Consider the following 12,687-nt stretch of genomic DNA (forward strand, 5'->3'; position numbering starts at 1 on the left):
CCTATTTATCAAACCCCTGACATTACAGTAGGGTTTGTCTCCACGAATGAACAGTGCTTGGGTCAAAGAGACATGTTGCCACCCAAATAGGTGGTGACACCATTGAGGATTAGGCAGATGTTAGGGCCAGAAGACCAACTGCTGAGACATTATTCCCATCTCCTCACTTCAGCTGAACACAGGTGAAGTATAAGACCTTGGAAGATGATTTCCCATCTTCCTCCCAGGCTAGCTACTGACAGATGGAATTCTCAACTATATGGATGAGTTTTGATGAAAACCAACTCACTGAGGGAAAAAAAATTAAGAAGGAATTGATAAGTGAGGAAAAGTAACTAACTATACAATCAGAAAAGATATTTTAAAAAGATATTTAAAATGAAATTTAATAATCCTCAAAGTGATACAGGCAGGTATTTCATCTAGGAAGCAGGTGTAGGAAATTATGAAAAAGAAGTAATATATATTTATGAAAATTAAATGACAGAATAGCCATATCTACAGGGCAAATCAGGAAGTTGGAAAAGAAAAGAACATGTCACAAGTCCATAAAGTTTAGAAAAAGAATAGAAAAAGAATCATCACTTAGAGACAGAGAGGAAATTCCCAAGAAGCCAACATTCATCTGGTATGGCTTCCAGAAGAAAAGGTTGGAGAGAATAGAAAGGAAGCCATCAAATAAAAAATCTGGAAGAATATAGTCACAAGATAATTTACAGCGACTTTATACACAGTGAAGTAGAGTTGAAGGACAATGGGAGGAGGTAAAGGAAATTTTTTAATAATTATAAATGCTGAATGATTTAAAAATGTTGTGTTGGGGCACCTGGGTGGCTCAGTTAAGCATCTGCTTTTACCTCAGTCGTGATTTCAGGGTCCTGGGATCAAGCCCCGCATTGGGCTCCCTGCTTGGCAGGGAACCTGCTTCCTTCTCTCCCTCTGCTATTCCCCCTGCTTGTGCTCTCTCACTCTCTCTGTCAAATATATAAATAAAAAATCTTAAAAAAAATAAAATACAAATTTTGTGTTGTAACAAAAGCTATGTGTATACAAAGTGTGGGCTCAGTTATTAATATAAAAATACTTTTATTATCTTACAATATCTTATAGAATATCTCCAATTATCTATTTAGATAGCTACGCAGATCAGGTAGACTTTTGCTAGCTTTGAAAATCACAATTCTATTGTCCAAAGAAAGCAAAAACTAAGTAAGCAGAATACCTTACGAAATGATTTTTTTTAATAAAATTCTATCTTAATGAGACTTACTCTTATATACTATAAGCTAAATAAATTCATCACCATAATTCCACCTGTACTGATTTTAGTAAAACAGGGGACAATTGTAACACAAAGAATTTGCTTCACTCTGCTATAATCATTCCAATACCTGTTTGTTTAGTTTGGTGATAGTCTCAAACAGATGCAATGTGAGAGGCCACTTCATACCATCCAAACAAGAGGTGGAATCTTGAAGAGATTATCTGGATGATTCCAGAGAGACCTCCTACTTACCATCTTGGGCATTTATTCCAAATGATTGATCTGTTAATATACTTTAACAATTTCCCAGTTCTTTTCAGTTCTTACAGCTGCAGTCTTATCTTAAATGAAGAATGAGAATCTCATCATCTTTTTAGAACACGAGGAGTCACATCCAGACAAAGAAATAGTGAAGAGGGTTTCCCCTTAGATCTAATAAGAGGATGAGGATGTTGATGGTGTATTTGTTGGAAGAGGGACAAGGTAGGGCTCCATAGAGTTTCGCCTGCCACTTTCCCCACTATCACCAGTCTTTGCTTCAAAACTGGAATTTGGAGTCCACAAATCAAATGTAAACATTCTCATTCCACGTCCAAGTATAAGAATACCACTGTTTCCCATATCTATTTACCAAGTGGAAAAAAGAAAAGCTACTTGGGAATGGTAGCCAAGATGGAACTGGTGCCAGGATGTAGGGGCCAGAGCAGATGGAAGCAACAGTATCTCCAAAAGCAGTGCTGACAAGGGAGGTGAGTGAGCACAGAAGACAACGTCCCTCAAATTTGGGGTCTAGTAATAGACTAAAACCCAGCTTCTCTGTAAGAAAATGTTAGAAGAGGCCTGACTCAAAGCAGAAAAATTTATAAGCTCAAATGAACTGTAATGTTTTCAGTTTTTGAAATTCTTTTATGAAATGGCAAATAGTGAGAGCAAATAATCATGAAAATGCTGGAGGTGAGACTCCAAGGTAAAGAATGAATATATCAGTTATTTCAAAAGCAGTTTCTTAGCACTGGCAGTTCCTCAGAAGCTTCTAGAAAGAAATGCCTGTGCTAATGTATGCAGGAGACTCGGATCTCCTTGAATTTCCCACAGAGTTCCTTCTTCATGTCTCTGCTTTCCTCCTACTATGAAGACTTGATCCCCCGAGTGACAGTCATTTGCCAACACCACCAAAACTGAAAAACAAAAAAGTAAATAATGTCAGTCCTGACGTGATGTGAACAGTGACAGGCATTTGTGTGTGTATGTGTGTGTGTGTTTCCTTAAAACAACTCCGAAGTGTCAGTTACTCCATTGTTAGGTTTTAGAGACTTAGTCCTTTTAGAGAGTAAACCATCTATCCTGCTGTTGCACTGCAGGCTATGGGACACTGTAAAGCTCTGTTACCTTGAAAGTACTTCTTTGCTAATTCCCAAGACCTCATTTCTCAGTCCAGCAGTGTTGTTGAACAACTGCATGTGTTCTTCAGAATCAGAATTACTGTCCACAGTAAATGTGGTTCCCTCTGTCCCTTTAAAGTCCTTTTCTGTGTACTTTGAGACAGAACATTTGAAACACAGCCATGCAAAATGGCACATGACTCAGAAAAATCTTTTACTCATCCAAAGGTGGTTGTAGTAAGAAAGAGCCAGTCTTGGTCTCCTTAAATATCTCTGTTTCTTAAATATCTCTTAAATATCTCTGTGCCATTGTCTTGTTCAGATGTTGGGTGTTGTCCCTTTACTGCCCATCAGAAGTATAGAGATCTTTTTCTCCTACCATCATGTCAAAGACAGATTTTATATCAACCATTTACACTTTAGTATGAATGACTTTATTATAATTACTTCTGGAAAATCTGCATTTAAGCCTTGTTACGAATTGTCTGAAAAAAACTTTTGGCCCTCATTAAGTTTAGGCATCCTATAAAACTTGGCAATTATGAATTCTCATCATATTTCATGATCTTTTCTCTTGATCCTTTACCAGTCTCTTTTGCAAGAGCCTAATATTTCAGTGATCAAAATCCATTTACCTTGTGCTTTCTTCCCTCTCTGAGGTTTATCTAAATCCCCAGATGCTTAGAGAGTCCCATATCCACATGACCTAGAAGTTCTACTTCCTTAAGTCCTTTATCTCACAAAATTACTCATGCAGGAATTTCCAAATGTGGAAAAGGGTGAGGCAGATTTGAGAAGGAGAATAGTAAAATGATTAGGAAGAAGATAAGAACACTAGTGACTTCAAAACTAAAAAGTGAAAGGTACCCATATATTCCTCCTACTTTCCTTCCTTCCCACCACCTCCAAAGAGTCAGAGACAACCTGCATTAGGAGGCAGCAAAACTCAAGGCAGGGAAAGAGAAAAAAATCCAATGACAAAGCCCTCGTCTCTTCCACATTGTCACTTCCAGGCAGTACCAAGCCAGAACTGAGAGAAGTTAGTTGCTATAAATGAAGTAAGAATTTATACTAAAACTCTGGCTTGAGTCTGTTATTAAAATGAGTCTGGTTTTGAGTTTGAAAGTGATCAGAGTTCTTTTATAATCAGAAAACACAGAAAAATTGATAAGTCCAAAATATCAAATCGGGGAAAAATAGAACCACCTGAGTTGTTTAAAGAGACAGTAGAAGAGTGGGCATCCTTGTCATGTTCCTGATCTCAACAGGAAGGCTGCAAGCTTTTTCCCATTGAGGATGATATTTGCTGTGGGTTTTTTTCATAGATAGATTTGATGAAGTTCAGGAATGTTCCCTCTATCCCTATACTTTGAAGCATTTTAATCAGGAATGGATGCTGGATTTTGTCAAATGCTTTTTCTGCATCAATTGAGAGGACCATGTGGTTCTTCTCTCTTCTTTTATTGATTTGTTCTATCACATTGATTGATTTGCGAATGTTGAACCATCCTTGTAGCCCAGGAATGAATCCCACCTGGTCATGGTGGATAATCTTTTTAATGTGCTGTTGGATCCTGTTTGCTAGGATCTTGTTGACAATCTTAGCATCCATATTCATCAGTGATATTCGTCTGAAATTCTCCTTTTTGGTAGGGTCTTTGCCTGGTTTGGGGATCAGGGTAATGCTGGCTTCATAGAAAGAGTCTGGAAGTTTTCCTTCTGCTTCAATTTTTTGAAACAGCTTCAGGAGAATAGGTGTTATTTCTTCTTTGAAAGTTTGGTAGAATTCTCCAGGGAATCCGTCAGGTCCTGGGCTCTTGTTTTTTAGGAGGTTTTTGATCACTGCTTCGATCTCGTTACTAGATATTGGTCTATTTAGGTTGTCGATTTCTTCCTGGTTCAATTTTGGGAGTTTACAGTTTTCCAGGAATGCATCCATTTCATCTAGGTTGCTTAGCTTATTGGAATATAACTGTTGATAATAACTTCTGATGATTGTTTCTACTTCCTTGATGTTAGTTGTGATCTCTCCCTTTTCATTCATAATTTTATGAATTTGGGCTTTCTCTCTTTTCTTTTGGATTAGTGTGGCCAATGGTTTATCGATCTTATTGATTCTTTAAAAAAACCAGCTTCTAGTTTCATTGATACGTTCTACTGTATCTTTGGTTTCTACCTCATTGATCTCAGCTCTAATCTTCATTATTTCCCTTCTTATGTGTGTAGTTGGTTTGATTTGTTGTTGATTCTCCAGTTCTTTAAGGTGTAGAGACAGCTGGTGTGTTCTGGATTTTTCAATTTTTTTGAGGGAGGCTTGGATGGCTATGTATTTCCCCCTTAGGACCGCCTTTGCTGTATCCCATAGGTTTTGGACCGAAGTGTCTTCATTCTCATTGGTTTCCATGAATTGTTTCAGTTCTTCTTTGATCTCCTGGTTGATCCAAGCATTCTTAAGCAAGGTGGTCTTTAGCTTCCAGGTGTTTGAGTTCCTTCTGAACTTCTCCTTGTGATTGAGCTCCAATTTCAAATCATTGTGATCTGAGAATATGCAGGGAATAATCTCAGTCTTTTGGTATCGGTTGAGTCCTGATTTGTGACCCAGTATGTGGTCTATTCTTGAGAAGGTTCCATGTGCACTTGAGAAGATGAGTATTCTATTGTTTTAGGGTGGAATGTTCTGTATATATCTATGAGGTCCATCTGGTCCAATGTGTCATTCAATGCTCTTGTTTCTACAAGGATGCCCACTCTCACCACTCTTGTTCAACATAGTATTAGAAGTCCTAGCAACAGCAATCAGACAACAAAGAGAAATAAAAGGTATCCAAATTGGCAATGAAGAAGTCAAACTCTCTCTTTGGAGATGACATGATTCTTTATATGGAAAACCCAAAAGACTCCACCCCCAAACTACTAGAACTCATACAGCAATTCAGTAACGTGGCAGGATACAAAGTCAATGTACAGAAATCAGTGGCTTTCTTATACACTAACAATGAAAATACAGAAAAGGAAATTAGAGAATCGATTCCATTTACTATAGCACCAAGAACCATAAGATACCTGGGAATAAACCTAACCAAAGAGGTGAAGGATCTGTACTCAAGGAACGACAGAACACTCATGAAAGAAATTGAAGAAGACACAAAAAGATGGAAGACCATTCCATGCTCTTGGATCGGAAGAATAAACATTGTTAAAATGTCTATACTGCCTAGAGCAATGTGCACTTTTAATGCCATTCCAATCAAAATTCCACCGGTATTCTTCAAAGAGCTGGAGCAAATAATCCAAAAATTTGTATGGAACCAGAAGAGACCCTGAATCGCTGAGGAAATGTTGAAAAACAAAAATAAAACTGGGGGCATCACGTTACCTGATTTCAAGCTTTACTACAAAGCTGTGATCACCAAGACAGCATGGTACTGGCATAAAAACAGACACATAGACCAGTGGAACAGAGTAGAGAGCCCAGATATGGGTGGACCCTCAACTCTATGGTCAGTTAATCTTCGACAAAACAGGAAAAAATATACAGTGGAAAAAAGACAGTATCTTCAATAAATGGTGCTGGGAAAACTGGGTAGCTATATGTAGAAGAATGAAACTCGACCATTCTCTTACACCGTACACAAAGATAAACTCAAAATGGATAAAAGACCTCAACATGAGACAGGAATCCATCAGAATCCTAGAGGAGAACGTAGGCAGTAATCTCTTCGATATCAGCCACAGCAACTTCTTTCAAGACATGTCTCCAAAGGCAAAGGAAACAAAAGCCAAAATAAACTTTTGGGACTTCATCAAAATCAAAAGCTTCTGCACAGCAAAGGAAACAGTCACGAAAACAAAGAGGCAACCCATGGAATGGGAGAAGATATTTGCAAGTGACAGTACAGACAAAAGATTGATATCCAGGATCTATAAAGAACTCCTCAAACTCAACACACACAAAACAGATAATCATATCAAAAAATGGGCAGAAGATATGAACAGACACTTCTCCAATGAAGACATACAAATGGCTTTCAGACACATGAAAAAATGTTCATCATCACTAGCCATCAGGGAGATTCAAATTAAAACCACATTGAGATATCACCTTACACCAGTTAGAATGGCCAAAATTAGCAAGACAGGAAACAACATGTGTTGGAGGGGATGTGGAGAAAGGGAAACCCTCTTACACTGTTGGTGGGAATGCAAGTTGGTGCAGCCTCTTTGGAGAACAGTGTGGAGATTCCTCAAGAAATTAAAAATAGAGATTCCCTATGACCCTGCAATTCACTACTGGGTATTTAGCCCAAAGATACAGATGTAGTGAAAAGAAGGGCCATCTGTACCCCAATGTTTATAGCAGCAATGGCCACGGTCGCCAAACTGTGGAAAGAACCAAGATGCCCTTCAACGGACGAATGGATAAGGAAGATGTGGTCCATATACACTATGGTGTATTATGCCTCCATCAGAAAGGATGAATACCCAACTTTTGTATCAACATGGATGGGACTGGAGGAGATTAGGCTGAGTGAAATAAGTCAAGCAGAGAGAGTCAATTATCATATGGTTTCACTTATTTGTGGAGCATAACAAATAGCATGGAGGACATTGGGAGTTAGGAGAAGGGAGTTGGGGGAAATTGGAAGGGGAGGTGAACAATGAGAGACTATGGACTCTGAAAAACAATCTGAAGGGTTTGAAGAGGTGGGGGGGTGGGAGGTTGGGGGATCCAGGGGGTGGATATTAGAGAGGGCACGGACTGCATGGAGCACTGGGTGTGGTGCAAAAACAATGAATACTGTTATGCTGAAAATAAATTTTAAAAAAATGAAAAAAAAAAAAAAAAGAGAGACAGCAGAAGAAACAAAAATAGTGTCCAAGGAGAGGTGCTCATACCATACACTTTGACATAAGCTGTATTTGTTTTCATGTAGGAGGAGTAACATTTGAAGCAGAATTGTCTATGAAGTAAAATGACAATGGCCCTGATACTTCAGTTCTTTAGTTTGTCACTGGTCTGGGAGAGAGCAAATGCAATCCAGAGACTAACACATCAAGTATACTGAGTAACAAGGAGTCAAAATGTGCTCAGAACAATAATTAGTGATACCAACAGTTTAATATTAAAGCTTGATGAAAGAGAAAAATTCAGAAAACAAACAAAAACAATATCAGCACCATTTATTGTAAAAATTCCATCTCAGGTGGAGACATCTTTGGGCTGATGAGGAAAAGTCCCTGGAGAGCTGCTGTAGCCTAGATGAGAGAAGAAGGATTTTGAGGAGTCAAAATGAGCACCCTTCCTCTTTAAGGAATTACAGAAGAGGAGATTATCTGTAGAATTATTTTTGAAAATGGCCACAATAAGGCAGTTGTCAGAAGTATAGGGCACTACTTAATTTCTTTCTTCAAACCAATGGACTCTTCAATAGACTTTACCTCATAAAACAAAAGACCCTGGGATTGGAGATTTTAAAAATTTCCAGCAAGTTCTTTGACACTGTTCTCATTGAAAGTGTAAAGTCTAAGTCCCCTCCTCTTGGAAATTCACTGACTTTGATGACTCTTTTAAATAACTAAATCAACAGTGGCATTACCTGAATTTTGAGTCTAGGTCATAAAAAGAGATAAAATTTCCATTTGGCTCTGTCTTAGAATGTGGCCTTGCAGATCTGAATTACCATGTACAAATTCCAAATACCCTGAAACCACTGTGCTGGACAGAAACAAAGAGAACAGAGAGAGACAGAAATGGTATAATGAGCCTCAGCTGTTGGCATCTGCACAGCCTAGGTGCAACAGGTGAATGTGCAAGCTGTCAGATGATTCTGGCCCATCAGTTTGTGACCACAACCAGGAGAGATGCCCTGAGTATGAACCACCCAGCTGAGTCCAGTCAACCCCAAAACCATGCAAAATAATAATATAATCTTTTAACCCCCAGATTGTTGTCTTGAGATGGGTTGTTACACATCAATAAATATTTGTAACACTGGTATTCAGCAGTACTTTACAAATGAGGCTGAACAGTCACCTGGTATGTAAAAAATAAATACTATAGATTAATTTATATGCATGTGTTATTGAATCATCTTAATCCTTAATCATTGGGGTATAATTTATACTTTACCCAAATTAATTTAGCAATACATGTACATGATTTATAAACATACAAACATATGCTTCTCCAAATATTTTACTGATAAGTACACACCATAAAAATACTTAGGGACCACTGTTATGGTAGACCAAATCTTCTGCCAGGAATCTGAAGACTGAGTTCAGGTTTCCATTCAGTCCTGCTAATTTTGTAACATTGAGCATATCTCTATCTTGCAAGTAGAATTAATGATGACTACATCACATTCATAATGGCAAATTTCAAAACTAAAAAGTAATAGAAAAATGTCTTACTATATCACATTTTCCCAGATTTTACTGTTTTAGGAAAAAGCTTTGTGATGTATCAGAAAGAGGGTAGACGTCAAAATCATAAGCTTTTTTTTTTTTTTTTTTTAAGGCAAACTCAAATTAATTTTGTTCTGTAAAGCTAACTAAAATACAAGGCCTTAACTTTTTTTTCTGGTATTATCTTCTGCACTCAGCTCAAAATGTTGTCATAATCCTTTGGCCCAAAGTCTGATTTTGCGTTTTTGTTTTTTTTAAATAGCTTTTTTTTTTTTTAACAGATTTAGATTTACAGAAAAATTGAGAAAACAGTACACAGAGTTCCCGGACCCAGCTTCTACTTTTATTACCATCTTACTTTAGTATGGTACATTTGTTACAATTAATGGATCAATACCTAATATCCCTTTTTAGTTCCAGGATTCTATCCAGAATACCACATTATAATTAGCTGTTATGTCTCTTCAGGCTCTCGGAGCCTGTGACAGTTTCTTAGACTTCGTTTTTGCTTGATAATCTGGGCAACTTTGAAGAGTACTTGTCAGGATTTTTACAGTATTCCCCCCTACTTGAATTTATCTGATATTTTTCTTATGATTTTACTGTGGTTATGGATTCTGGGGGAAGAATATCATGGAATTATAGTGCCATCTTCATCAAGGTTACAAGCATATCCAGGGTATGTACTATCAACATAATTGATACTCTCCCCACCCCTCTCCATATTCTTCTGTTTGGAAAGAAGTCATTATGTGCAGCCCGCACTTAAGGAATGGGGAGTTATGTTCCTTGCCCTGAGAGCAGAGTATCTACATAAATTACTTGGAGTTCTTTTACATAGATTTGTTCTTTCTCCTACCATTATCTATTTATTCAGTCATTTGTTATATTGATATTATTAAGACAGTACGGACTCATGGATACTTATTTTTTTTTATAATTTTATTTTTTATAAACATATATATATATATATATATATATATATTTTTTTTTTTTCCCCCAGGGGTACAGGTCTGTGAATCTCCAATGGATACTTATTTTATACTCTGGGTTATAATCCAATACTACTTTGTTTTCTTGCTTAAATTTCCCAGGTTGGGCAATGAAGAGCTCTTTTGGTTGGCTTCTGTTTCCCCTTGATACACTCTCATCAATACAGGTTTTATTTGTGAGCAGTTCCTTATTTTCTGGGGCTAGAAGCTGATCCAGACTCATCTTGTATATTTCCTATTCCAGTTCTAGAATCCGGCGCCTGGGTGGCTCAGTTGGTTAAGCAACTGCCTTTGGCTCAGGTCATGGTCCCAGAGTCCTGGCATTGAGTCCCACATTGGGCTCCCAACTCCATGGGGAGTCTGCTTCTCCCTCTGACCTCCCCTCTCATGCTCTCTCTCACTCTGTCTCTCTCTCTAAAAATAAATAAATAAAAATCTTTAAAAAAATTTTTTAATTAAAAAAAAAATAGAATCAATAATTCTCCAGGGAGTTCTAGCTACCATGCTTTGTGCTATCAAGAAAATATGCCATGTATGTTACCTTATGCATCATTTAACCTACAATACCATTTAACCTACAAACAAATATCATTTAACCTACAATATCATTAACCTACAATATCATTTAACCTACAATAAAACCAAATGCATTGAGATTTTTATAATTTATCATAATTGTGTGGAAAGGCTGGAATGGGGAGGATCTGATAGTAAAAGCACTGAACACGTAAAGAGACTGTAATCATAGAAACAAACTGGTGAGATTAGAAGATTTACGTATACAAACTTATCAATATTTTACCAATAATGATCATAGAAAAGAGAAAGATCAGAAAAATTGACACGTCAATCCTCACACATGGATTCTGAGTTGAAACATCAAGTATACTAGCAAAGAAGTATGAGAGTAAAGCTGAGGGAGTCAAGTTTTATTGTGCATGATATTAGAATTCTAAACTGTCACCTAGTGAGATTCTACCAATTTGTAGCAAACATCTAGAGGCAGAGGAGGAAAGATAGACAAGCAAGACATAAGACCACCCCAAGCTTATCAGCATTATCTGCATCTGCTTAAGACTATCAAGAAAGAGAAGTCATCTTGTCATCTTTTAAAAACAACAGTAGAAATTTGGGTCTGGAAAAGCCATTAGCAGTGATATTATTATTATTATTATTATTGTATTACATTATTAGTACTGCCATAACAAAATGCCACAGATTAGGTTGTTAAAACAACAGAAATTTAATTTCTCACTGTCCTGGAGGATAAAAGACCAAGATTAAGGTGATGGCAGATTTGGTTTCTTCTGAGACTTTTCTCCTTGGCCATGCAGATGGCCACCTTCTGTGTGTCCTTCAAATGGTCTTTTTTCAGTGCTCACACATCCCTGGTGTCTGTGTGTGTCCAGATTTCCTCTTTTCATAAGGACACCAGTCAGAACGGATTAGGACACATCCTAATGGCCTCCTTTTAAATCATCTCTTTAAAGGCCTGCCTCCAAATGTAGTCACATCCTGAGGTTCTTTAAGAGTTTCAACATAGGAATTTTGAGATAAAACAATTCAGCCTATAACAGAGTCCAAACTCATTATTTTGCAGAGGAGAAAACCGAGATTCAGTGAAGTAAACAGATTCATCTAGGATTATAAAAAAAACGGGATACAAAGCCAATTCCTTCTCCTAGGCCACAGCTTTTTCTCCACTGTACTGTCTCTAGAAGAAGCTATTCTAGGATTAAAATGACAGTGCAGGACATGGAAAATTTCTTACACTAATACTGCCTTAACTTTTGTAAAACTGTGCTAGAATATACGATCAAATCCAAGACAAGGTAATTCATAGAAAATTCAAGGTATAGTCTAGTCCCATTCTTTTTGATTAAGACTTTTAAATTATGAAGTAAATCCAAAGTAAAGAAAATGATACAATATCCTTCAAACAAATTTTATTTTAAATAAAAATTATAGCTACAGTAAAATTCCCACTCAGCCCCCATTAGTTATCTACTATCCATGGTGCATACTATTCTCATGAATAATTTTGTAATTGTATTACCTATGATATGTACACTATTACTATACTATTATACACTATTGTTTGTGTGCTTTGAATTTCACATAAGTAGTATCCCACCATATCTTATTTTTAACTCATATTTGTGACAAATGTACATGTTGACATAGGTTGATATATTCATTTATTTTAATCAAGAAATTATAGCATGTAGCATAAATGAAACACATTTAAAGTTTATTTATATCTCTATTGGGTGACAAGTTTTTCCACTTTATTATAACCAGTCTAGACTTGAATTTTTTTTTTTCCTGTAATTGTTTGGGGAAATGTTTCCAGGTTGTAGACATAGATACAAAATTACTGGTTGGATGCTGCGCTCATCTTCAACTTTTCTAGAATTTCCAAATTGTCCTCCCAAGTATATCTGTATGTACACCCACCAGCAACCCTTCAGAGCTCCTAACAATTGATATCTTGCCAAGATTTTTGTTATCCAAGCAATTAATTTTGCTTACCTAATGGGTATTAAATAAAACTTCAATATGACTTAATTTGCACTTCACTAATTACTAGTTAGCTTAAACAGATTTTCAGTTTACTGTCCATTGGTTAATAATTGCTCAT

Source organism: Lontra canadensis, unplaced genomic scaffold, assembly GCF_010015895.1.
Source record: "Lontra canadensis isolate GAN:19392208 unplaced genomic scaffold, GSC_riverotter_1.0 scaffold62, whole genome shotgun sequence".
Taxonomy (NCBI): Eukaryota; Metazoa; Chordata; class Mammalia; order Carnivora; family Mustelidae; genus Lontra; species Lontra canadensis.